This window comes from Schistocerca nitens, chromosome 9 (genome assembly GCF_023898315.1).
Source record: "Schistocerca nitens isolate TAMUIC-IGC-003100 chromosome 9, iqSchNite1.1, whole genome shotgun sequence".
NCBI lineage: Eukaryota > Metazoa > Arthropoda > Insecta > Orthoptera > Acrididae > Schistocerca > Schistocerca nitens.
Genome location: NC_064622.1, coordinates 147,525,862 through 147,550,612, shown reverse-complemented (window position 1 = coordinate 147,550,612; position 24,751 = coordinate 147,525,862). Strand labels below are relative to the sequence as shown.

The following is a 24,751-nucleotide window of genomic DNA, read 5'->3' as shown; positions in this document are numbered from 1 at the left end:
GAAAATATAAAAATGCAGTAAATGAATTAGGCAAAAAGGAATACAAACGTCTCAAAAATGAGATCGACAGGAAGTGCAAAATGGCTAAGCAGGGATGGCTAGAGGACAAATGTAAGGATGTAGAGGCTTGTCTCACTAGAGGTAAGATAGATACTGCCTACAGGAAAATTAAAGAGACCTTTGGAGAGAAGAGAACCACTTGTATGAATATCAAGAGCTCAGATGGCAACCCAGTTCTAAGCAAAGAAGGGAAGGCAGAAAGGTGGAAGGAGTATATAGAGGGTTTATACAAGGGCGATGTACTTGAGGACAATATTATGGAAATGGAAGAGGATGTAGATGAAGATGAAATGGGAGATAAGATACTGCGTGAAGAGTTTGACAGAGCACTGAAAGACCTGAGTCGAAACAAGGCCCCGGGAGTAGACAACATTCCATTAGAACTACTGATGGCCTTGGGAGAGCCAGTCATGACAAAACTCTACCATCTGGTGAGCAAGATGTATGAGACAGGCGAAATACCCTCAGACTTCAAGAAGAATATAATAATTCCAATCCCAAAGAAAGCAGGTGTTGACAGATGTGAAAATTACCGAACTATCAGTTTAATAAGTCACAGCTGCAAAATACTAACGCGAATTCTTTACAGACGAATGGAAAAACTGGTAGAAGCGGACCTCGGGGAAGATCAGTTTGGATTCCGTAGAAATGTTGGAACACGTGAGGCAATACTAACCTTACGACTTATGTTAGAAGAAAGTTTAAGAAAAGGCAAACCTACGTTTCTAGCATTTGTAGACTTAGAGAAAGCTTTTGACAACGTTAACTGGAATACTCTCTTTCAAATTCTGAAGGTGGCAGGGGTAAAATACAGGGAGCGAAAGGCTATTTACAATTTGTACAGAAACCAGATGGCAGTTATAAGAGTCGAGGGGCATGAAAGGGAAGCAGTGGTTGGGAAAGGAGTGAGACAGGGTTGTAGCCTCTCCTCGATGTTATTCAATCTGTATATTGAGCAAGCAGTAAAGGAAACAAAAGAAAAATTCGGAGTAGGTATTAAAATTCATGGAGAAGAAGTAAAAACTTTGAGGTTCGCCGATGACATTGTAATAAGATGAACATCAACAAAAGCAAAACGAGGATAATGGAATGTATTCAAATTAAATCGGGTGATGCTGAGGGGATTAGATTAGGAAATGAGACACTTAAAGTAGTAAAGGAGTTTTGCTATTTAGGGAGTAAAATAACTGATGATGGTCGAAGTAGGGAGGATATAAAATGTAGACTGGCAATGGCAAGGAAATGGTTTCTGAAGAAGAGAAATTTGTTAACATCGAGTATAGATTTAAGTGTCAGGAAGTCGTTTCTGAAAGTATTTGTATGGAGTGTAGCCATGTATGCAAGTGAAACATGGACGACAACCAGTTTGGACAAGAAGAGATTAGAAGCTTTCGAAATGTGGTGCTACAGAAGAATGCTGATGATAAGGTGGGTAGATCACGTAACTAATGAGGAGGTATTGAATAGGATTGGGGAGACGAGAAGTTTGTGGCACAACTTGACTAGAAGCAGGGATCGGTTGGTAGGACATGTTTTGAGGCATCAAGGGATCACAAATTTAGCATTGGAGGGCAGCGTGGAGGGTAAAAATCGTAGAGGGAGACCAAGAGATGAATACTCTAAGCAGATTCAGAAGGATGTAGGTTGCAGTAGGTACTGGGAGATGAAGAAGCTTGCACAGGATAGAGTAGCATGGAGAGCTGCATCAAACCAGTCTCAGGACTGAAGACCACAACAACAACAACAACTTGCCGATTCTGGAGTTTCGTCATATATGTCATACGAAACTAATTATTTGTATTTGGCGGATCTCATTCACAAAAGTACGCTTTTAACGGTATTTCTAAAGTTCTAATACACAATCTGCTATTTAATGAATTTTTATCTCAACATAACTGAAATTTTACTTTGTAAATTTCTTACATAACATGGTCACTCGTCCTGTCAAGCTTCCAGAATTTTTGGCGAGGAAGGCGGAATGAGGACTCAGACAGCTGGTTGCCCACTTTTCTGTCAGAGACTTTTAAACACGATCATATTTGCCTTTATTGTGCTCCAACAGGAGCAGTTTTCAGCTGATTATTATGTAGTTCATTTTATAAACTTTGGTGCAGTCATCTATATTAAGCAACGAATTTTATCATCTGTAGACATCAAGAATAACACTCTAGTTATCGAGACTTTATGCGCCGCATCTAACCATAGGGAAATATTCTGTAATTTGTTTCAGATGAACACGCCCATTGTCGCGTAAATCTTTATCTAATTACTAACTGTAAACCCGGCGTGGCCCGGATATTTATTCATCCCAGTTTTATGTCAGTTCATCCCCTCTTCCCTCATCTCTCTTGTCCATTTAGTCCTATCTTGTCTCTCTATCCACCTTCTCCTTCCGCCCATTCGCCTCTCTTTCCATCTCCTCCATCTGCCCCCCCCCCCCCGCTCTCACAACACTTACTCCTCCTCTCCTTCTCCATCCATCTTCCCGTCTCTGTCCACCTCCTTCTCCGCTTTTTCTAATAGTACATCAAATTCACAATAACACCACTAATTTATGTATTTATTACAGTGTTCCATTAGTCATTCATCACGTTCCCCCTTTCTCTCTATTTACCTGCTGCTCCCTTTCCGTTTTAATCTGCTTCTCTCACTTCTCTGGATGCACCTCCTCCCCCCTCCCCGCCCCCCTCTGTATATCGCCTCCTCCGCCTCCATCAAGCCATCTCCTCTTTCCCCGTCTATGAGAAACTATGTATATCTGACAACTTTCATGCTGATTGACGAGACGATGTTGAATTTATTTAAAGGTAGGCCAACCATCCGCAATCCAGCATACGTTGGTTTATGTAAATGCCTTCGCCACGAAAACACACATACATGAGCCAATTCCCAAGCTGATCAGTCAAATAGTGTGTAATTCTGTTGTAAAGCACCTTCCGCCATACACCGTATGAAATTTCACGTAGACGGCGAGGTTCCCCTTGTTTTGAAGATCAAATGAACAAAATTTCATCAAGATCGGAGCAACAATGTGGCTTTTGTTGAAATCCGTAAGTAAAGTACCCTCCACCATGCACTGAACGAAGTTTTATGTAGACAGTGACCTTCCTCTTGGTTTGGGAAATAGGAATTCATTTTTATACACCCCGCCCGCTCTACGCCGACTTAGTTGCGAAACATAAATAATAGATTCGAACAACAGAAATAATGTAATGATTTCTGTCGTATAAGGGGCAAGATAGCTATTAAATAATAGTAACGAGATTACGAGAGCAGTCACTATTTCAGTGTTTCATAAAATAACGGTATACCTTGTAAATTATCACGACACAAAATGAAGATGATAAGCAATGTGGGACTTCCTTCCGTTTACGTTTGAAACTCTCGGAGAAATCCTGTGTGGTGAGGAGGGGAGCCTCGATTTGTTTTGCCGGCCCGGGCCTCTGACAGGTTTAGTGTGCCACTGCTCGTAGGAAACCCCACGGTAGGAAACCCCACGACACTGTGGTGAAGAGCGATTGTGTTATGTTCCCTTGACTGTCATTCAGCAAGCTTATGATCAGCTTGACGTGTAAAGCCGTTACTTTTCTGGTGATATCTACAAGTTCGATTACTCGAGCGTTCCTCTATTTACAAAATTGTTAAGGCTTTCGTGGCCACTTGTTGACAAACTGCCTATTGGCTTCTGTCTCGGGTTATTCGGCCGACGTTCATCTAATGATTTTTCTGACGTTTCGTCAGCACGAGTGGCTGGCATTGTCAAAGCTTCACCCTCCATTGCCGGTGGTGAACTGGAGCCGAGCTCGCGGCCGCAGACTATATGTACCTGGCGCGCCCACGTCCGAGGGCTTCTCCGCGGTCATTTCCGGTGCGGTTCTCCTCTTGCTACCTGCGACTGTCGTTCGCTGCAGTACGGGAAGCCAGGATCCGTTTACCTTAAGGCTTTCCTCTTTCTTGTTCAAACTGTTCGCATGTTTTTGTATTTCTACAGCTTCTCTGAATAAGCGCGTGTGATAGTGCTTCTCTACAGCCAGAACTTCCGTGTCGGCGAATTTTATTACGTGGTCGGTCTGATTCAGTGCGTGCTCTGCCACGGCCGACTTCTCCACCTGCCCCAGCCTGCAGTGTCGCTTATGCTCTTTGATCCTGGTGTTAATGGATCGTCCAGTCATTCCGACATAAACTTTTCCGCATGCGCATGGTATACGGTACACTCCCGACATTGCAAGTGGTTCTCTTTTCTCCTTCGCCGATCTAAGACACTCTTTGAACTTCCTTATCGGTTTGAAAATCGTCTTTACGCCATGTTTGCGCAATATACGGCCGACTCTGTCCGTCACTCTGGGAATGTATGGCAGAAAGGCCGTACCCGACATTTCTCTTTCTGGTTCCTTACTTCGCCGAGTGTTCGGCTCTGTTACACTTCTAATATAGCTTGTGGAGTACCCATTGCTCCTCAGGACAGTTTCCAGGTGTTGCATTTCTCGTTTGAGATGTTGCAGCTCACATATTCGTCCTGCTCTCGTTACGAGCGTACTAATCATGCCTCTTTTCTGGCTCGGGTGGTGGTTTGACAGTTTGTGCAGGTATCGGTCCGTGTGTGTCGGTTTTCGATACACGCTATGTCCCAGGTTTTCGGCGTCCCTTGTGACCAGCACATCTAGAAATGGCAGTTTATTGTCCTTTTCTACTTCTACTAATACATTTGTCCCGTCTGTGCTTCCACTGTTCGAAACATTTTTTGTAGTCGTCTTTTATAAATGTCTGACAGCTCCTTCCTTGTTTTTTTCCGTGACTTCTTCAGTGCTGTTAAATCAGTGTCCTTTCATGTCTTTTTTCATGTTTGGAAATAAGGAAAAGTGGCACGGAGCCAGGTCAGGCGAGTAATGTGCCATATTTAGCAAAAAACTGTCTAACAAAGATGACTCTGTGCCTGTGCTTTGTCGTGATGGAAGAACCAGAATCATGTCTGCTCAAACCTTCCGTTAAAAGTCACTGAACCGATCTCCAAGGTGACCCACTGATCTCTGACAGCTGATCAGTTGTCTGTCGACGGTCTGTGAGCACAAGCTCCCGAATTTTTTCAATATTTTCTCGATTCTGGCAGTTGGTGGACGTCTGGAACGAGGTTTGATGTCATCAATCGACGTGCCGCCATTTTTAAATCGAGCAAACCACTCGTACACTTGAGGTTTTCCAATAGCGTCTTCTCGGTAAGCTGTTTCCAACATTAAAACAGTCTCACCGAGTATGAAACAAAATTTCATAGCTGCACGTTGTTCAATTAAACTTGCCATCATAACGAACCAAACAAGATCCAAACAGAGCTAGCAAAATCAATCACTGTAGATGACCAGAACATACCCCGTCGACAGCATAGGTGGTACTGAATTGGAAATGAGTTGCGCTGTAAACACCTAAGCAGCAGAAATGCGTACTACACAAGCTCCGCCGACGGCAATGTTATTCCAATTTATTTTGGCTACACCCTCGTACGCCTTGGAGAACACATGTATTTGATGTACTAATTTTTTCCATACGTTTGCCGCGCGGGATTAGCCGAGCGGTCTGGGCGCTGCAGTCATGGACTGTGCGACTGATCCCGGCGGAGGTTCGAGTCCTCCCTCGGGCATGGGCGTGTGTGTTTGGCTTTAGGATAATTTAGGTTAAGTAGTGTGTAAGCTTAGGGACTGATGACCTTAGCAGTTAAGTGTCATAAGATTTCACACACATTTGAACTTTTTTTTTTTTTTCATACGTTTCACTGCTCGCGAGTAACATTTTGCTGTTGCTCCTTGTATTTTGTGCGTCACTGCTCTCCAGCTAGAGGCAGCCGTTTTGAGTGGACATCTGTCCAAGGTGATTCCTAGCATTTCACGAGTTTCCACATCTTGTGCCCATGGAATATTTAGGTTGTCGCAACCCCCTGATATTGAACAGTTTACATTTCACGTCACTCAGGTTTATTCCAGACGCCTATATTTATCGATTTCACTTTTCATGGGTGTCACTACATCTTCACGTCTTATCAATACAACCACGTTGTCAGCGTACGCTCTGATTTTGAAAGTCTGATCGGGCATAGAATCTTCTGGTAACATTTCGTTAAGTGACCGTAGAAAGGGCTCCAGATACAATACGAAATGCATCATGGAGAGTGGACTGCCCTGGGATACACCCCAGTGAATGGAGATCTTAATTCAACAGCTGTCCATTGACCTGAACTCTCGAAGATATGCTGCTAAACATAGTACGAAGGGCTTTTAAAACTCCCTCCTCCAATCCCACTTTTTCCTTTACTCGCATGATGTACATATGGTTAACATCGTCAAAGGCTTTACTGAAGTAATTAAAAAGCAGGGCGAAAGTGAAGCTGGTGACTGAGGTTATTGAAATTACTGTATATCTCTAATTTCTGGGACAGCTGACGTGGCAGTACGTTCCGGTGGGCAGGTCTGGTGTTAGCTCACGACGCTATTAATCAACTATTTTATGCACATGTTGGGGACTCTAACGATGGTCTTGTAATCAAAACTGAGCAGGGTGATCAGCCACAGATTGTCGAAGCCTTTTATCCATCATTTTTTGGAAACCAGGACCATTTCGCCTTCTTCCATATCTCCAGAAGCGGTCACGCCACTACTTATTTCACTTAATTTTTCCTTAAAATGATGCCAGTAACATCCCAGTATCGACGATAAAACCGTTTTGGGGCTTTACTGGCTGATGAATTGACATTTAATTCTAAAATCTCCTTCTTGCTAAAATGAGCTGACAACTCACGGTTTTCGTCCTCAGTGATTTCCCTGTTCATCAGCTGCAGAGCTTCAGCTATTATACCAACTTTGGTTGGGTATTCAGAATAAAGGTCGCAATAACGCCAATGTACTTTCGTTACAGATTCATTATGAAGAGTGAGCGTGGCTCCATTATCAGTTTTCAGTTCGTCTATGAAGGAATGTCTACGACTGGCATATGCTTAAGAAGATGATACAAGAAAATAGTCGCCCTTTTTACTGTGGATCTGGTCTTGGATTTTCTTTTGAGATCACTTAGCTTTTTACGCTTGATACTGATCAATTTGGCTTTTATTCTCTTTATTTGTGCTGTATGGATGTTACTTATTTTGCATTTTTCTTATAACAACCTTAAAATGTGTAATGAATTTCTGTGGCTGTCTTTCCAACCATAGCTTTCTCAATACAGTAAAAAATTAAACAGCATCTTAATCTTTTTTTTGGAAAATGTTCGTCCTCCACTCAACGTTCTTACCATGTCTATTGATAAAGCGTAAACATAGAGAAAATGTTGACTTGACGATTTTCTCAAGATCCGAATCGTAGAGATGTGAAATATGTACCATGTAATGGCATCTGATCTGTAAGTAGGTTGTTTGTCAGTTTTTATGGCGGTGGCGTAGGTGCAGTCCTCGGTACAGGGAGCTGGAATAACTTCTGCACCAACCACACGTTTCTTTAAATGAGATCACACATAGTTCAGTCAAAGCGATTAATGGACTCCTTCGAGCCACACGTACTACATTTGCGCAGTTTTGCGATATAAAAATCGTAGCTCCCTGCCGGGAAACCAGACCCCGATCGGCTGCATGATAGGCGGGGATACTAGTCATTATACTACTGATACTACCGATAACCACGCAGTTCGTGTTTGGAATACACCATAATGTTTCGTAAATAGGTGCTACCTCAAATCTTGCGTCCCGATGCTTTCAGAGTCGGCTGCTACGAAATAAAGCTATGCCCCAGGTGAGGCTCGAACTCACCACCCCGGCATTGCTAACGGCCTTGCCTTGCAAGTAACGAGCGCTAACCAATTATTTTTATTTTTATTTTTTTGCGTGTCTGCCTTCACTCCCTAGAGCCCATCCTTTCACTCTCCATATTTCGCCTTTTCGGCGAGCTTCAGTCTCGTAGACAAATGAAATGCGGCTCTGCAGACTGCGAAATTTAGCAATTATAACATAAACTGAAGATTATATGTACACACAGTATTCATGATGCTGAAGTAAGTCTTTGTTCACACAAATTCCAAACACTATTTCACCCTATACCTTCCTTTTGAAATACTATTTGTAACACGTTTCCGAAGTTCTTCTAGTGGTTCCTTTTTGTCAACTGCTGATAATGTTCAGTCGTAATGCAGCATTTGTAGTTCTCAATATATAACGTTTCTTGATAAAACATGCTTCATAGCTACGCAATTACAATTTTATTTATATATAGGCACTGATTACGTCTGTGGACTCTGAATAATAATAGAATAGAGACAATTATGTTATATTTTGTATTTGTATAGGATTACGTACTGGATTTGTGAAATAATATCTGCGTCGGCGAGTTCTGAAACCACCACAGAAAATATTAGTTAAGAAAAACTCAGAGATTTCATGACAATCAGCCATTGTATAGCTAGTAGTGTTAGAATAATAATGTCGTTGTCGTTTTCTTGGAGTCACGTAGAGAGGAGGAACCTGTGACGCTATGTTTAACGCATAGGTAGCTATCATTTGTCTAGATTGTAAGCAGAACACCATTAGGCGCTGATTATAAAGGAAGGTGCATGAACTTTTTATTATTCGAGTTTTAAATATAGTTATTTAGTGAGAACTCGCATGGTATTATTAGAAAGCTTGCCTGGTATTTTACCCATTTATTTAAGACATTTTCAGCTTTTTAGGTATTGTTCGTGGTGCAGAGCTGCGACATGGCGGAACGAGCCGCCGCTGCGGCAGATTCAAATCTGATAATAAGGGCAATCATACCGCAATAAGCGGTCAGGTAAAAAGTGAATTTAAAATTATTTCTTACAGTAGTTCGAGAAGTAGTTCAAGAAGAATATAATAATTCCAATCCCAAAGAAAGCAGGTGTTGACAGATGTGAAAATTACCGAACTATCAGTTTAATAAGTCGCAGCTGCAAAATACTAACGCGAATTCTGAACAGACGAATGGAAAAACTGGTAGAAGCCGACCTCGAGAAAGATCAGTTTGGATTCCATAGGAATGTGGAACACGTGAGGCAATACTGACCATACGACTTATCTTAGAACAAAGATTAAAGAAAGGCAAACCTACGTTTCTAGCATTTGTAGACTTAGAGAAAGCTTTTGACAATGTTGATTGGAATACTCTCTTTCAAATTCTGAAGGTGGCAGGGGTAAAATACAGGGAGCGAAAGGCTGTTTACAATTTGTACAGAAACCAGATGGCAGTTATTAGAGTCGAGGGACATGAAAGGGGAGCAGTGGCTGGGAAGGGAGTGAGACAGGGTTGTAGCCTATCCCCGATGTTATTCAATCTGTATATTGAGCAAGCAATAAATGAAAATGGTTCAAATGGCTCTGAGCTCTATGGGACTTAACTGCTGTGGTCATCAGTCCCCTAGAACTTAGAACTACTTAAACCTAACTAACCTAAGGACATCACACACATCCATGCCCGAGGCAGGATTCGAATCTGCGACCGTAGCGGTCGCGCGGTTCCAGACTGTAGCGCCTAGAACCGCTCGGCCACTCCGGCCGGCTGGAATAAAGGAAACAAAAGAAAAGTTCGTTGTAGGTATTAAAATCCATGGAGAAGAAATAAAAACTTTGAGGTTCGCTGATGACATTGTAATTCTGTCAGAGACAGCAAGGGACTTGGAAGAGCAGTTGAACGGAATGGACAGTGTCTTGAAAGAAGGGTATAAAATGTACATCAACAAAAGCAAAACGAGGATAATGGAATGTAGTCGAATTAAGTCGGGTGATGCTGAGGGAATTAGATTAGGAAATGAGATACTTAAAGTAGTAAAGGAGTTTTGCTATTTGGGGAACAAAATAACTGATGATGGTCGAAGTAGAGAGGATATAAAATGTAGTCTGGCAAAGGCAAGGAAAGCGTTTCTGAAGAAGAAAAATTTGTTAACATCGAGTATAGATTTAAATGTCAGGAAGTCGTTTCTTAATGTATTTGTATGGAGTGTAGCCATGTATGGTAGTGAAACGAGGACTATAAATAGTTTAGACAAGAAGAGAATAGAAGCTTTCGAAATGTGGTACTACAGAAGAATGCCGAAGATTAGATGGGTAGATCACATAACTAATGAGGAGGTATTGAATAGAATTGGTGAGAAGAGGAGCTTGTGGCACAACTTGACTAGAAGAAGGGATCGGTTGGTAGGACATGTTCTGAGACATCGAGGGATCACCAATTTAGTATTGGAGGGCAGCGTGGAGAGTAAAAATCGTAGAGGGAGACCAAGAGATGAATACACTAAGCAGATTGAGAAGGATGTAGGCTGCAGTAGGTACTGGGAGATGAAGAAGCTTGCACAGGATAGAGTAGCATGGAGAGCTGCATGAAACCAGTCTCAGAACTGAAGACCACAACAACAACAGCAGTTAGAGATCGGAGTAGAAAGCAGCAGATTTTACGTTGTGTTTCACAGGCGGACGCGGGCTGCTAATATTGTAAACTTTAACAGTGTCAAAGTTAAAATACTTTCATGTTTCGAAAGGAAATCTTGCTATGCAAAAATTCTGGGCTGGTAAAAGTTATAGAAAAATCATTTTCTGGTTAATAATGATAGGCTCATGCTCTAGTGTTAGCCGTGGCACTGATTAATAATTAATGTTGACGAAAAATCCACTGCAAGGTTTGAGGTTCTTTAAGCACTGCGTACGGCAAGTTAATTATTTTTGATAACAGAAATAATTTCAACATTTTTACGATAGTTGTAGCAAAGATGGATATATTGTGCATTCTAATGAGTTACAGTAACAAAACTGTTCGTTTAATAAGAATCCAGTTCCAGTATAATAATAATTAATCTCATTTGTTCGCAACATACAATTAACCAAAGTAAACCAGTGTACAGAAAAAATATGGGAGCGCGAAAAATACTGTTGGAGTCCCATTTTTGGATGACATAGTGAACAAAGTTTCAGTATAGTCACATTATGGTGTTATTTTGTTGTTGCGCAATATTTGTTTTGTCCCTTAGCAGTTAATTCATTTGTGGTGACGAAACTATCATCATCTCTTCTGAGGAATGCCACCTTCATTCGGGTCCATATGTCATTATAGCCTAAACACATAAATCTGCGGACTATCGTGTCAACAAATCCAAATCATTGACATAAGTGTGAATCAGTGCGTCCTATAGTATTTAGCCGCTCATTTGTTGCTATAATGTCATTAACCACTTGACACGATGCTGACCGTAGTGCACTAGTTAAAACTTCACTACTAATGTTCTGCTATACATTATTCCAATCTCTTGTAGGATATTTTGTCTCTCTTCTGTTCCTGACTGTTCTCCTCCGTTGTATGGCAAGAGCAGGTAACAAGACGCTACTTCTCGGTTTTGCATTTACGTTCTCAGCGAAGTAAATTCATAAGTGGTTCAGTTTAAAATTAATGGTAGCCACACTGACAGGGCATCTCAACTCTTTACGTTCTGTCAGTTGAAAGAGTAGCGCCGTAAACCTATCAGGGTACTTACGGAGAATTTCTCGAGTCTGCTTGATAAATAAAGTCATGGCCTTTTTCCAGATGTCTGTGAGACTGAGGCCACCGTCTTCAAGTAGTAAGGTGACTGTATGAGCTGCGACTTTAAAGATACATCCTTTCCTTATCAGCTGACGAACTAACCTTGTAATGTTTTTTTGCAATGCCCAAGCGTATAGGCAGACATTACCTTAGATAAACTGCTTGGGACAGGATTTTGCAGTTAATCAGTTGTACTTCTGAATTAAATTAGGGTCCCTGTTTCTATGCTTTTTTCTTGAAATTATGATGTTTGTAAGCAGTCCTTCCAGTTAACCGAAGCCATCTTGAGCGGATATTTAGATAATGTTAAACCTAGGAACTTATGATGGTTAGTAGAATTAACCCAGGAACTTATGATGGTTAGTAAAGCTAACCCAGTCCAAGACATTGCTCTCATAGCCATTCAAATGAAGCAAAGGACTTTTCGTTGTATTCACTTCAGCACCAGTACTATTGCAATAATTGAGGACTGCGTTCTTTAAATTTTGAACATCTTCTTCACTCCGTACTACGACACCTAAATCATCCCCATACACGTTAATTACTTTCTTGACATACATTATCGTGATAACTTCCAAGGAATCGTTTCATTTTCGGGGAAGAGGTTCAATTGCTACGATATATAGCAGCATGGACACCGGGCTTCCTTGCGTAAAGCCCCTAAAAATATTGATGTCTCTCATACATTGTCCGTTAACAAATATTTTTTCTGCCATCCCCGTAATCATAAATTTTAAAGACGGCAAGTACCTCCCTCGCAAAAACACATTGCCGCCATTGATTTAAAAATATAATGGTGATCAATCTGGTCAAATGCATTTCTCAGAATCGATAAAAAGTAGGTAACCTTTAACTTTAGTTGCTAAAAAGACTGAGATAATATCACGGTATCCACTGACAGTTTTAATGATGCTTCTGTGAGGGAGGACTGTTTGATCCTGTCCAATGATTCGTTGTGCTACCCTACTCAGTCGAAGTTTCAGTGCATGTGCAGCAAGTTTGCAGTGATCATTTAACAAACATATATGTCGCAGGTTAGTAATATTTTTCGTTCGGCGCTCTTTTGGTACCATCATAAAGACACCTTTTTTAAGTCCCTGAGGTATTGAGATACCGTTGATGATTTCATTTATTGCGTCGGTAAACGTATCGCCCATAATACCCGATTTTTTTTTCTTTTTTGTAAAATTCCACCGGTAGTGTGGTGTGTGTACTGTAAGACCTTCGGCACACACACCATCAGATTATTTGACTTGTCGCTCTAACGAAGTAGGCGAGTGTCAGCAATATGTCTCGTGGTCTTATCGTGGCGTGTTTATCTTCTGCCGTTAGGTCAGACGATAGAAATGCCACTTGCACGCTTAGAGTAGCAGATTGACGGTGACCAACTTTAAACAGAACATGATTAATTTTCAAACACATTTATTAAAATAATAAAAAATACAGACATTACGTAATTTGATTCTGGATGCTGTTTACAATTGACAATCTGAAGTTCCCTTCGTCTTGGTACGTTAATCTTGTTCTTACATATCTCTGATACTTGACAAAGTGTCTATTCATTTATCTTCATGGCTATGTACAGGAATACGGTAATCTTATTAGGCGCAGACTTAAACTTAACCATAGATTGCTAAAGACAAATGCAGACTGGTACAGACTAATGCAGACTAATGCAGACTGACTAATTGGGGGTCTGTACACTCGTTATAATACCTCTCGCGTTCAGGTATCACTGCGCGAGTGTGATCCGCGAGGAGAAAAGGTTCTACGTTAGCAGTAATCTCATTGGATGCGTTACATATTAATACGCGGATCGGCGGAAGCAGAATTTGGTCCGCCTCTAAGACAGCGCCATCTCGTAGTGCGGAGACGGACGAGCGCTGCGCCTGCGCTGTTGTGCTTAGCGGGGCGCGCTCTATTGGGAAAGTTGTGTACGCGCTGACTACGCGGAACTATGTACACAACAGGTAGACTGTCAGGCCCAGGAGTCTTTTTGATTGGAGAGGTTTTGATGTTATCCAAAACTTCGTCACTGGAAAATATTGTCAACATCTCTCTTTTCTCATCCTGTGACTAAGAGTCTGTGCCTTCAAGTAACGCCTCTACACACCGTTCCTTGAAATCAGTTGAAGTATATGATTACTGAAACAACGGGTGAGTTTCGTTACTTATGTTATTTTGAACATGTTGCACGTCGTTGTTCGCAGTACGTGGTTTATTTATAAAACTCCTCCGTCTATTCTTCGCATGCGTTATGAGATGATACAGAGAGGCAGTTTCGTCTTCTGCAATTGAGTGCGACCTTGACTTCACCTTCCGACTATCAAGTCGTTTCCGTTTTAGTTGTGTTAAAACTGCTTCAATTTTCTTTATTTGTATGAAGCGCTGATCAGACAAGACATGACAATCGCATTGTTCTTTCAAACATGCATAATAAAATTCTACTGTGTCTTTCAGAAGTTTTGCCTTTTCTTTGCCATAATCAATCAAAATCATTCTCAGTTTCTTTTTGGCGAATCTGGTCCACCATTCAATAGTTGAAACGTATCTTGGTTTCGCTCTGAGGCACATGTTCCACGTCACTTGCACGTATTCTGTCGTTAAGGATACTGGCATTTAATTTCCAAAGTCCTCGCGCCCAGTAGATTTTTTGCTTGACAAGATTAATGCTACGAGGGACGCCAGAGTGGTCAGAAAAACTTGATGGAATCGTATCGACGGCAGATACGTACTGCTTTAGGGCTTCGGATACATATATTCTATCAATTCTACTGACTGCAAGATTCGTCAAGTATGCGAATTTGACCAGTGTGGGGTACAACACGCATCAAACGTCTTTGAGATGCAGAGGCATTACACAAACACTCAGTGGCTGCGAATAGTTAAAGTTTGGGGTTTGATCTTTCGACTTCAAGACACAATTCCAGTCTCCAACTATGATGAGATTTTCCGTTTTCTGTTTTAACAGAGGTACAACTTCGCCGGTAAAGAATCTAGTTCTAGCCGCTCTGGAGTTGCTTGCAGAGGGAGAATAAATGTTGACTACGGTCGTATCAAATATTTTACAGGAGACTCCTCGACCAGATTCTAAAAGACATAGTGTCTCCATGGGTATAACGTTTTTCGCTAAAATAGCAGTTCACACTCATTTTCAGAAACAACATTTAAAATTTCGTTAAAACCTGGAAAATTAAATTTATGAACCATTGTTTCCTGCTATGGTGCAATGTGGGTTTCAGAATTATACAAGGAATCTTTCAAGGCAACCAGTTATAGTGAACTCCGAATTCTATTAATATTGAAAGTCATTATATTAAACACTTTTGACTTTCACTGTGAGCGGCCTTCCACGAAACGAGAAAAACAATTTTTACGCCATGACATAAACGATAATTTAACGTTCAAAAACATTTTTCTGCAATTATCTCAGGGAAAGTTATGCATTTCAATGCATCGCAATGCTAGTGAGGACGCACTGCAAAGAGACACTCATCAACGTTTCTGTGCTCAATGACCATTTGCAGCGCATCATCTGACGTCGTTGCTCGAGGTACAAATTTGTCCTCCGTATCAGTTGCTCAGTCCATTCTAGTTGAAGCTCGATCTTTGTTGCAGTCAGCAGATGTTCGTGTGGGGCAACCATCATTGTAAACCTTTAAGCCTTCCGTGCTTTCTGTCCTTCCACTGGATCTGCGTAGTAACTGCACGCTGAGCTATCGGAAATGTCCTTGATGTTCTCTAATCCACTATTATTTTGGTCGCTGACCGTCTTCGTAATGTGACGCAACTTTTCTCGGTTCTTTTGACCTCCCTGCTCCACCACCGGAAGCGCAGTCCGCCTCTTTTCATTTTCCTGCGATCCAGTAGATGTAATTTCCATATATTGCAGGTCATTTGGTGTGGATTTAGGCAGCGAAGCCCCTTAGGTGACTAGGTTTCCCACCTTCCGTAGCAACTGCTGATCAATTTGACGGTGGCGAGAATCAGTCGAAACCTCCGGGTCACCTTGTTCTTCCTTTTGTGGCCGCGGAAAGCAGTCTCACTCACAAGGGGAGGCCACGACGTTTGGAACGCGGATTTACTGCAAACTTCGTACACTCGTAGTACTCCATGAGGACAACAAAATGTGTACTTCTCAAGCGTTACTGAGAAAATCGCAAGATAATTTCGGTCGTCAAACATATATATCTGTGCATGGCCATTTTAACCATGAAGCGGCTGCAGCCGAGTGGTGCCGGCACGGTAGCTCAGCGTGTTCGGTCAGAGCGTTAGCTTCCCTTTATAACAAAAAAAAAAAAAAAAAAAAAAATGAGCGAACAGATGAACGAACAAACTGCACGGGTGTCGCCGGACGTCCACCCTGAACAAATTCAACGAACAATATAGAACGAAATGTTCTTTTTTTTTTTTTAAAAAAAAAAGTGTTTAGCGTTCAAACCGCTGGATTGCTGGATCGAGTTCCGTTCGTCAGTTTTTTTTATTTTCAACACAGTCATTTTATTTATTATTTATATTACAACTGATGTAATGGGGAAAATACGTGTAATCGGATGAACTTTTATTAAATGTACTCTGCTATTTGGCAGTCTACTAATTTTTATTATCATAAATAATGTAATATTCATAACTATCGACTAGCAAACGACCAAACGCATAAAGTGATACTGAAAACAAAGAACGAAACTTGTCTAGTTTGAAGGGGGAAACCAGATGGCGCTATGGTTGTCCCGCTAGATGGCGCTGCCATAGGTCAAACGGATATGAACTGTGTGTTTTTTAAAAATAGGAACCCCCATTTTTTATTACATATTGTGTAGTACGTAAAGAAATATGAATGTTTTAGTTGGACCACTTTTTTAGCTTTGTGATAGATGGCGCTGTAATAGTCACAAACATATGGATTACAATTTTAGATGAACAGTTGGTAACAGGTAGGTTTTTAAATTAAATTACAGAACATAGGTACGTTTGAACATTTCATTTCGGTTGTTCCAGTGTGAGACACGTACCTTTGTGAACTTATCATTTCTGAGAACGCATGCTGTTACAAATGGCTCTGAGTACTATGGGACTTAACATCTATGGTCATCAGTTCCCTAGAACTTAGAACTACTTAAACCTAACTAACACAACACCCAGTCATCACGAGGCAGAGAAAATCCCTGACCCCGCCGGGAATCGAACCCGGGAACCCGGGCGTGGGAAGCGAGAACGCTACCGCACGACCACGAGCTGCGGACGCATGCTGTTAAGCGTGATTACCTCTAAATACCACATTAATGCAATAAATGACCAAAATGATGTCCGTCAACCTCAATGCATTTGGCAATACGTGTAACGACATTCCTCTCAATAGCGAGTAGTTCGCCTTCCGTAATGTTCGCACATGCATTGACAATGCGCTGACGCATGTTGTCAGGCGTTGTCGGTGGATCACGATAGGAAATATCCTTCAACTTTCCGCACAGAAAGCAATCCGGGGACGTCAGATCCGCTGAACGTGCGATGCTTCGACGATCAATCCACCTGTCATGAAATACGCTATTCAATACCGCTTCAAACTCACGCGAGCTATGTGCCGGACATCCATCATGTTGGAAGTACATCGCCATTCTGTCATGCAGTGAAACATCTGGTAGTAACATCGGTAGAACATAACATAGGAAATCAGCATACATTGCACCATTTAGAGTGCCATCGATAAAATGGGGGCCAATTATCATTCCTCCCACAATGCCGCACCAGACATTAACCAGCCAAGGTCGCTGATGTTCCACTCGTCGCTAGCATCGTGGATTTTCCGTTGCCCAATAGTGCATATTATGCCGGTTTACGTTACCGCTGTTGGTGAAGTGTCCCATGTCACTCACCGAAGAGCGCGGACGCCTCCACGCAGCAGAGTGGTGCAGTGGAAGCGTGCTGGGCAGTGTGCGATTTGTGCTTTTACCAGTGGGGGGGGGGGGGGGGGATGTCTTAGGGGGTTAGTATAATCATATATGTTACTAGCTTGGACCGCGGCGTTACCCATGGTTAAACAGTTATTTATAAATAGATGTTAATGCCGAAACTCACTATGCACGCGTATGCAGTATGAGAAAAGCCATCCCTTGTTCATTATAGGTAAAGCTTATTTACAAAATCATCTACATACAGGTATACGACGGGAATTCAAAAAGTAAAGGCACATTTGTGAAAAGCTGTACTTATTCTGATGATAGAAAACTGAAACGTGCCTTATTTTTTACGTAACCTCCCTGGACTTAATGTAGTTTTCCCGACGTTTTACGAGTTTTTTTTTTATATTTCATCAGAAAATACGTTTTTCGGTTGCATCTGTAACCAATTTTGCACCGCAGCAATGACGTCTTCATCACTTTCAAATCTTCCGTTAAGGGTCCAAACATGTGAAAATCACTTGGAGCCAGGTCTGTACTGTATGGTGGATGTTCCAGCACCTCGAATATCAACTTATTTTTGCGTCGGCTGTCCGTTTGGAAGAATGTGGGCGAGCGCTATCTTGCTGCAGGATGACACCTCTTCACAGTTTTCCACGACGTTTGGATCTGACTGCAGGTTTTAGTTTCGTACGCAACACATCACATCCACCATACAATACAGACTTGGCTCTAAAGCCTCGTTTACGCTGGGGCGACGTCTTGCAACATTGTGGCATGCTACGGAAATGTGGCGTGCGTCGCCTTGTAGCATGCTACAAATGGCAACGTCTTGCGGCGTATGTTGCATGCCGCAGGTTAATTTATACCAAAGGAACAGAATTTGTGCCACACGTGTGTCGGTCTTGCAGTATAAATGACGATAAAGTATCGCAGCGGCGGCCTACTTGGTACTTGCACATACAGCTAACAACGGAAATGAAAATCAAAGGAAAAGAAAACGATGCTGGAAGAGAAGAGTATTTAAAGAAGGTCCACGAAATAGTATCCATGGTGCGTTATTTAGTAATATGTGCTTTCGTCCCAGGCGAGTTGGTCCGCGCCATACCGTTGCCAAAAGGTGGCCTAACGGTAAATGTTCGCACAGGCACCGGTCCGGTCACAACCCTGTATCAGGGCCCGGGGTGGGAATTTCAGCCCCCAGATCACCCAACTCTGTGGTACGACTGCTGCGGTATGACTGCCACACTACTTCCCTCGCAAGCTCGCAAGTAAACGGATGACGCACCTTAGACGAAAGCAACAATGACAACATGAGAATGGTGCTTTAGTTCTAAATGTTTTGAAATGCTTAACTACTACATAACACTTTTTCAAAATTAATAAGCAAACATATTAATAGTATTAATAGTAAGACTGTATTAAAAACTTTCAGTGTTCGGCTCCACAAATTTAAATTATTTGAGTTTTACTCCAGTGCATGGGAAATAAACATCCCAGGTTGGGATGCATAAACTAAAACCAGAGGAGGGGATGGTCTGATGCAGAGGGGGGGGGGGGGGGAATCCCCACCCATCCCCCCCTGCAAATCGCACACTGGTGCTGGGCCCATAACCCAGAGGTCCGTGGATCGAAACCACGCTCTGCTAAAATTATTCTTTTTCTTGGGTGCCTCGAGCTCGATCATTAAGCCTGGGGTGAGCTGATTCAGCGTCAACAGCAACCCCTGTAAGTCGTGAAACGACGACGTCGTGTGAAGAATGCGAGAAACACTTCCTAAGACGCAGACTTTCTTACGATTTTGCAGTAACTACATTCCTTGATCGCAACGTTAATGTCCTTTGGGGCCACGCGTGCAACTTTCGCGATATAAAAATCGCACCTCCCCGGCGGGGAATCGAACCCCGGTCTCCCGCGTGACAGGCGGGGATACTAACCACTATACTACCGAGGAACACGCGATCGGTGACTATAATGCACGCACACTTATCTTTCTCAAGCAGGTGATACATCTCAACTCTCGCGTCCCGATGCTTTCAGAGTCAGCTGCTACGAAATAAAAGTATGCCCCAGGTGAGGCTCGAACTCACAACCCCGGCATTGCTCACGGCTACTGCCTTATAAGTACCGTGCGCTAACCAATTGCGCCACTGGGGCTACAGCAGAGAGCTTTCAGTTAGCGATACTCACTTTGCTGCCAACCTGTTGTGGCTGCACACCCGTCATAAGATCGTCACCTGCGGCCATACTGCGAATTTAGCACCTGTCTACGACTGCCTCATTCGATTCTTGCTTCATATGCTACACTTACAAGCATATCAACCGCTTGTCCTCGCCGAAAAAAATGCAGAAAAACGCGCGCCTTGCCTTCTGCTACCTGTCCAACAGCGAGGGCAGATGTGTGGCAAGCTCTAAGCCGTGCAGGCGCACCGTGGCCGAGCAGCTGGAGGAGAGATGCCTTCCTTGGCAGCTCCCTGCAGAGTGCGCAAGACCAGAGTGGCCGCGCCGCCGTTGTCAGTGGACGACATGCAGTTGCCGAGCCACGGAGAACACGTTGCTTTGCGATGTGCACCCGCCTCGTGGTAAAAAACGCAAACAGTGGCCCTGTGGCGCAACGGATAACGCGTCTGACTACGGATCAGAAGATTCCAGGTTCGAATCCTGGCAGGGTCGGCATTTTGTTAGTTGCGGGCGCGTAGCTAGGAAGTGGATTCGAATGTCTCCACCTTCGTGGAGTGCAATGTTAATCCTGAGCATCTCGCAGCTGCATCTCGAGACGATTGCGGTAAATATCGCTTCGTGCAAGCGTCAGCGTAGCGTCAGTCGAGCAAAGTCGAGACAAGTCAAGCTGAGAGATGTTACGCACTTAATTAAACGGTAGGCGCGGGAAACCGACGCAGACAACGCTTTCCAAGTGTCCCATGTCACGCACCGAAGAGCGCGGACGGCTCCACGCAGCAGAGTGGCGCAGTGGAAGCGTGCTGGGCCCATAACCCAGAGGTCCGTGGATCGAAACCACGCTCTGCTAAAATTATTCTTTTTCTTGGGTGCCTCGAGCTCGATCATTAAGCCTGGGGTGAGCTGATTCAGCGTCAACAGCAACCCCTGTAAGTCGTGAAACGACGACGTCGTGTGAAGAATGCGAGAAACACTTCCTAAGACGCAGACTTTCTTACGATTTTGCAGTAACTACATTCCTTGATCGCAACGTTAATGTCCTTTGGGGCCACGCGTGCAACTTTCGCGATATAAAAATCGCACCTCCCCGGCGGGGAATCGAACCCCGGTCTCCCGCGTGACAGGCGGGGATACTAACCACTATACTACCGAGGAACACGCGATCGGTGACTATAATGCACGCACACTTATCTTTCTCAAGCAGGTGATACATCTCAACTCTCGCGTCCCGATGCTTTCAGAGTCAGCTGCTACGAAATAAAAGTATGCCCCAGGTGAGGCTCGAACTCACAACCCCGGCATTGCTCACGGCTACTGCCTTATAAGTACCGTGCGCTAACCAATTGCGCCACTGGGGCTACAGCAGAGAGCTTTCAGTTAGCGATACTCACTTTGCTGCCAACCTGTTGTGGCTGCACACCCGTCATAAGATCGTCACCTGCGGCCATACTGCGAATTTAGCACCTGTCTACGACTGCCTCATTCGATTCTTGCTTCATATGCTACACTTACAAGCATATCAACCGCTTGTCCTCGCCGAAAAAAATGCAGAAAAACGCGCGCCTTGCCTTCTGCTACCTGTCCAACAGCGAGGGCAGATGTGTGGCAAGCTCTAAGCCGTGCAGGCGCACCGTGGCCGAGCAGCTGGAGGAGAGATGCCTTCCTTGGCAGCTCCCTGCAGAGTGCGCAAGACCAGAGTGGCCGCGCCGCCGTTGTCAGTGGACGACATGCAGTTGCCGAGCCACGGAGAACACGTTGCTTTGCGATGTGCACCCGCCTCGTGGTAAAAAACGCAAACAGTGGCCCTGTGGCGCAACGGATAACGCGTCTGACTACGGATCAGAAGATTCCAGGTTCGAATCCTGGCAGGGTCGGCATTTTGTTAGTTGCGGGCGCGTAGCTAGGCAGTGGATTCGAATGTCTCCACCTTCGTGGAGTGCAATGTTAATCCTGAGCATCTCGCAGCTGCATCTCGAGACGATTGCGGTAAATATCGCTTCGTGCAAGCGTCAGCGTAGCGTCAGTCGAGCAAAGTCGAGACAAGTCAAGCTGAGAGATGTTACGCACTTAATTAAACGGTAGGCGCGGGAAACCGACGCAGACAACGCTTTCCAAGTGTCCCATGTCACGCACCGAAGAGCGCGGACGGCTCCACGCAGCAGAGTGGCGCAGTGGAAGCGTGCTGGGCCCATAACCCAGAGGTCCGTGGATCGAAACCACGCTCTGCTAAAATTATTCTTTTTCTTGGGTGCCTCGAGCTCGATCATTAAGCCTGGGGTGAGCTGATTCAGCGTCAACAGCAACCCCTGTAAGTCGCGATGCGAGAAACACTTCCTAAGACGCAGACTTTCTTACGATTTTGCAGTAACTACATTCCTTGATCGCAACGTTAATGTCCTTTGGGGCCACGCGTGCAACTTTCGCGATATAAAAATCGCACCTCCCCGGCGGGGAATCGAACCCCGGTCTCCCGCGTGACAGGCGAGGATACTAACCACTATACTACCGAGGAACACGCGATCGGTGACTATAATGCACGCACTCTTATCTTTCTCAAGCAGGTGATACATCTCAACTCTCGCGTCCCGATGCTTTCAGAGTCAGCTGCTACGAAATAAAAGTATGCCCCAGGTGAGGCTCGAACTCACAACCCCGGCATTGCTCACGGCTACTGCCTTATAAGTACCGTGCGCTAACCAATTGCGCCACTGGGGCTACAGCAGAGAGCTTTCAGTTAGCGATACTCACTTTGCTGCCAACCTGTTGTGGCTGCACACCCGTCATAAGATCGTCACCTGCGGCCATACTGCGAATTTAGCACCTGTCTACGACTGCCTCATTCGATTCTTGCTTCATATGCTACACTTACAAGCATATCAACCGCTTGTCCTCGCCGAAAAAAATGCAGAAAAACGCGCGCCTTGCCTTCTGCTACCTGTCCAACAGCGAGGGCAGATGTGTGGCAAGCTCTAAGCCGTGCAGGCGCACCGTGGCCGAGCAGCTGGAGGAGAGATGCCTTCCTTGGCAGCTCCCTGCAGAGTGCGCAAGACCAGAGTGGCCGCGCCGCCGTTGTCAGTGGACGACATGCAGTTGCCGAGCCACGGAGAACACGTTGCTTTGCGATGTGCACCCGCCTCGTGGTAAAAAACGCAAACAGTGGCCCTGTGGCGCAACGGATAACGCGTCTGACTACGGATCAGAAGATTCCAGGTTCGAATCCTGGCAGGGTCGGCATTTTGTTAGTTGCGGGCGCGTAGCTAGGCAGTGGATTCGAATGTCTCCACCTTCGTGGAGTGCAATGTTAATCCTGAGCATCTCGCAGCTGCATCTCGAGACGATTGCGGTAAATATCGCTTCGTGCAAGCGTCAGCGTAGCGTCAGTCGAGCAAAGTCGAGACAAGTCAAGCTGAGAGATGTTACGCACTTAATTAAACGGTAGGCGCGGGAAACCGACGCAGACAACGCTTTCCAAGTGTCCCATGTCACGCACCGAAGAGCGCGGACGGCTCCACGCAGCAGAGTGGCGCAGTGGAAGCGTGCTGGGCCCATAACCCAGAGGTCCGTGGATCGAAACCACGCTCTGCTAAAATTATTCTTTTTCTTGGGTGCCTCGAGCTCGATCATTAAGCCTGGGGTGAGCTGATTCAGCGTCAACAGCAACCCCTGTAAGTCGTGATGCGAGAAACACTTCCTAAGACGCAGACTTTCTTACGATTTTGCAGTAACTACATTCCTTGATCGCAACGTTAATGTCCTTTGGGGCCACGCGTGCAACTTTCGCGATATAAAAATCGCACCTCCCCGGCGGGGAATCGAACCCCGGTCTCCCGCGTGACAGGCGAGGATACTAACCACTATACTACCGAGGAACACGCGATCGGTGACTATAATGCACGCACTCTTATCTTTCTCAAGCAGGTGATACATCTCAACTCTCGCGTCCCGATGCTTTCAGAGTCAGCTGCTACGAAATAAAAGTATGCCCCAGGTGAGGCTCGAACTCACAACCCCGGCATTGCTCACGGCTACTGCCTTATAAGTACCGTGCGCTAACCAATTGCGCCACTGGGGCTACAGCAGAGAGCTTTCAGTTAGCGATACTCACTTTGCTGCCAACCTGTTGTGGCTGCACACCCGTCATAAGATCGTCACCTGCGGCCATACTGCGAATTTAGCACCTGTCTACGACTGCCTCATTCGATTCTTGCTTCATATGCTACACTTACAAGCATATCAACCGCTTGTCCTCGCCGAAAAAAATGCAGAAAAACGCGCGCCTTGCCTTCTGCTACCTGTCCAACAGCGAGGGCAGATGTGTGGCAAGCTCTAAGCCGTGCAGGCGCACCGTGGCCGAGCAGCTGGAGGAGAGATGCCTTCCTTGGCAGCTCCCTGCAGAGTGCGCAAGACCAGAGTGGCCGCGCCGCCGTTGTCAGTGGACGACATGCAGTTGCCGAGCCACGGAGAACACGTTGCTTTGCGATGTGCACCCGCCTCGTGGTAAAAAACGCAAACAGTGGCCCTGTGGCGCAACGGATAACGCGTCTGACTACGGATCAGAAGATTCCAGGTTCGAATCCTGGCAGGGTCGGCATTTTGTTAGTTGCGGGCGCGTAGCTAGGCAGTGGATTCGAATGTCTCCACCTTCGTGGAGTGCAATGTTAATCCTGAGCATCTCGCAGCTGCATCTCGAGACGATTGCGGTAAATATCGCTTCGTGCAAGCGTCAGCGTAGCGTCAGTCGAGCAAAGTCGAGACAAGTCAAGCTGAGAGATGTTACGCACTTAATTAAACGGTAGGCGCGGGAAACCGACGCAGACAACGCTTTCCAAGTGTCCCATGTCACGCACCGAAGAGCGCGGACGGCTCCACGCAGCAGAGTGGCGCAGTGGAAGCGTGCTGGGCCCATAACCCAGAGGTCCGTGGATCGAAACCACGCTCTGCTAAAATTATTCTTTTTCTTGGGTGCCTCGAGCTCGATCATTAAGCCTGGGGTGAGCTGATTCAGCGTCAACAGCAACCCCTGTAAGTCGTGAAACGACGACGTCGTGTGAAGAATGCGAGAAA

General features: G+C 44.6%; 16 non-coding genes across 16 annotated transcripts; 8 read left to right on the top strand and 8 right to left on the bottom strand.

The window, feature by feature from the left end:
* Nucleotides 1-19,391: 19,391 nt before the first annotated feature.
* On the bottom strand, nucleotides 19,392-19,463 carry Trnad-guc (transfer RNA aspartic acid (anticodon GUC)). The gene has a single exon. It is a non-coding gene; the product is annotated as a tRNA-Asp (tRNA).
* Nucleotides 19,464-19,574: 111 nt separating this feature from the next.
* Trnai-uau (transfer RNA isoleucine (anticodon UAU)) lies at nucleotides 19,575-19,666 on the bottom strand. The gene is given in 2 exon segments: nucleotides 19,575-19,610; nucleotides 19,629-19,666. It is a non-coding gene; the product is annotated as a tRNA-Ile (tRNA).
* Nucleotides 19,667-20,109: 443 nt separating this feature from the next.
* Nucleotides 20,110-20,182, top strand: Trnar-acg (transfer RNA arginine (anticodon ACG)). Its single transcript has one exon. It is a non-coding gene; the product is annotated as a tRNA-Arg (tRNA).
* A 283-nt stretch (nucleotides 20,183-20,465) lies between these two features.
* On the top strand, nucleotides 20,466-20,537 carry Trnam-cau (transfer RNA methionine (anticodon CAU)). Its single transcript has one exon. It is a non-coding gene; the product is annotated as a tRNA-Met (tRNA).
* Nucleotides 20,538-20,770: 233 nt separating this feature from the next.
* Trnad-guc (transfer RNA aspartic acid (anticodon GUC)) lies at nucleotides 20,771-20,842 on the bottom strand. Its single transcript has one exon. It is a non-coding gene; the product is annotated as a tRNA-Asp (tRNA).
* A 111-nt stretch (nucleotides 20,843-20,953) lies between these two features.
* On the bottom strand, nucleotides 20,954-21,045 carry Trnai-uau (transfer RNA isoleucine (anticodon UAU)). Its single transcript is given in 2 exon segments — nucleotides 20,954-20,989; nucleotides 21,008-21,045. It is a non-coding gene; the product is annotated as a tRNA-Ile (tRNA).
* Nucleotides 21,046-21,488: 443 nt separating this feature from the next.
* Trnar-acg (transfer RNA arginine (anticodon ACG)) lies at nucleotides 21,489-21,561 on the top strand. Its single transcript has one exon. It is a non-coding gene; the product is annotated as a tRNA-Arg (tRNA).
* Nucleotides 21,562-21,844: 283 nt separating this feature from the next.
* Nucleotides 21,845-21,916, top strand: Trnam-cau (transfer RNA methionine (anticodon CAU)). The gene has a single exon. It is a non-coding gene; the product is annotated as a tRNA-Met (tRNA).
* A 211-nt stretch (nucleotides 21,917-22,127) lies between these two features.
* Trnad-guc (transfer RNA aspartic acid (anticodon GUC)) lies at nucleotides 22,128-22,199 on the bottom strand. The gene has a single exon. It is a non-coding gene; the product is annotated as a tRNA-Asp (tRNA).
* A 111-nt stretch (nucleotides 22,200-22,310) lies between these two features.
* Trnai-uau (transfer RNA isoleucine (anticodon UAU)) lies at nucleotides 22,311-22,402 on the bottom strand. Its single transcript is given in 2 exon segments — nucleotides 22,311-22,346; nucleotides 22,365-22,402. It is a non-coding gene; the product is annotated as a tRNA-Ile (tRNA).
* A 443-nt stretch (nucleotides 22,403-22,845) lies between these two features.
* Trnar-acg (transfer RNA arginine (anticodon ACG)) lies at nucleotides 22,846-22,918 on the top strand. The gene has a single exon. It is a non-coding gene; the product is annotated as a tRNA-Arg (tRNA).
* Nucleotides 22,919-23,201: 283 nt separating this feature from the next.
* Trnam-cau (transfer RNA methionine (anticodon CAU)) lies at nucleotides 23,202-23,273 on the top strand. The gene has a single exon. It is a non-coding gene; the product is annotated as a tRNA-Met (tRNA).
* Nucleotides 23,274-23,484: 211 nt separating this feature from the next.
* Trnad-guc (transfer RNA aspartic acid (anticodon GUC)) lies at nucleotides 23,485-23,556 on the bottom strand. Its single transcript has one exon. It is a non-coding gene; the product is annotated as a tRNA-Asp (tRNA).
* A 111-nt stretch (nucleotides 23,557-23,667) lies between these two features.
* Nucleotides 23,668-23,759, bottom strand: Trnai-uau (transfer RNA isoleucine (anticodon UAU)). The gene is given in 2 exon segments: nucleotides 23,668-23,703; nucleotides 23,722-23,759. It is a non-coding gene; the product is annotated as a tRNA-Ile (tRNA).
* Nucleotides 23,760-24,202: 443 nt separating this feature from the next.
* Trnar-acg (transfer RNA arginine (anticodon ACG)) lies at nucleotides 24,203-24,275 on the top strand. Its single transcript has one exon. It is a non-coding gene; the product is annotated as a tRNA-Arg (tRNA).
* Nucleotides 24,276-24,558: 283 nt separating this feature from the next.
* Trnam-cau (transfer RNA methionine (anticodon CAU)) lies at nucleotides 24,559-24,630 on the top strand. Its single transcript has one exon. It is a non-coding gene; the product is annotated as a tRNA-Met (tRNA).
* The last annotated feature ends 121 nt before the right edge of the window (nucleotides 24,631-24,751 follow it).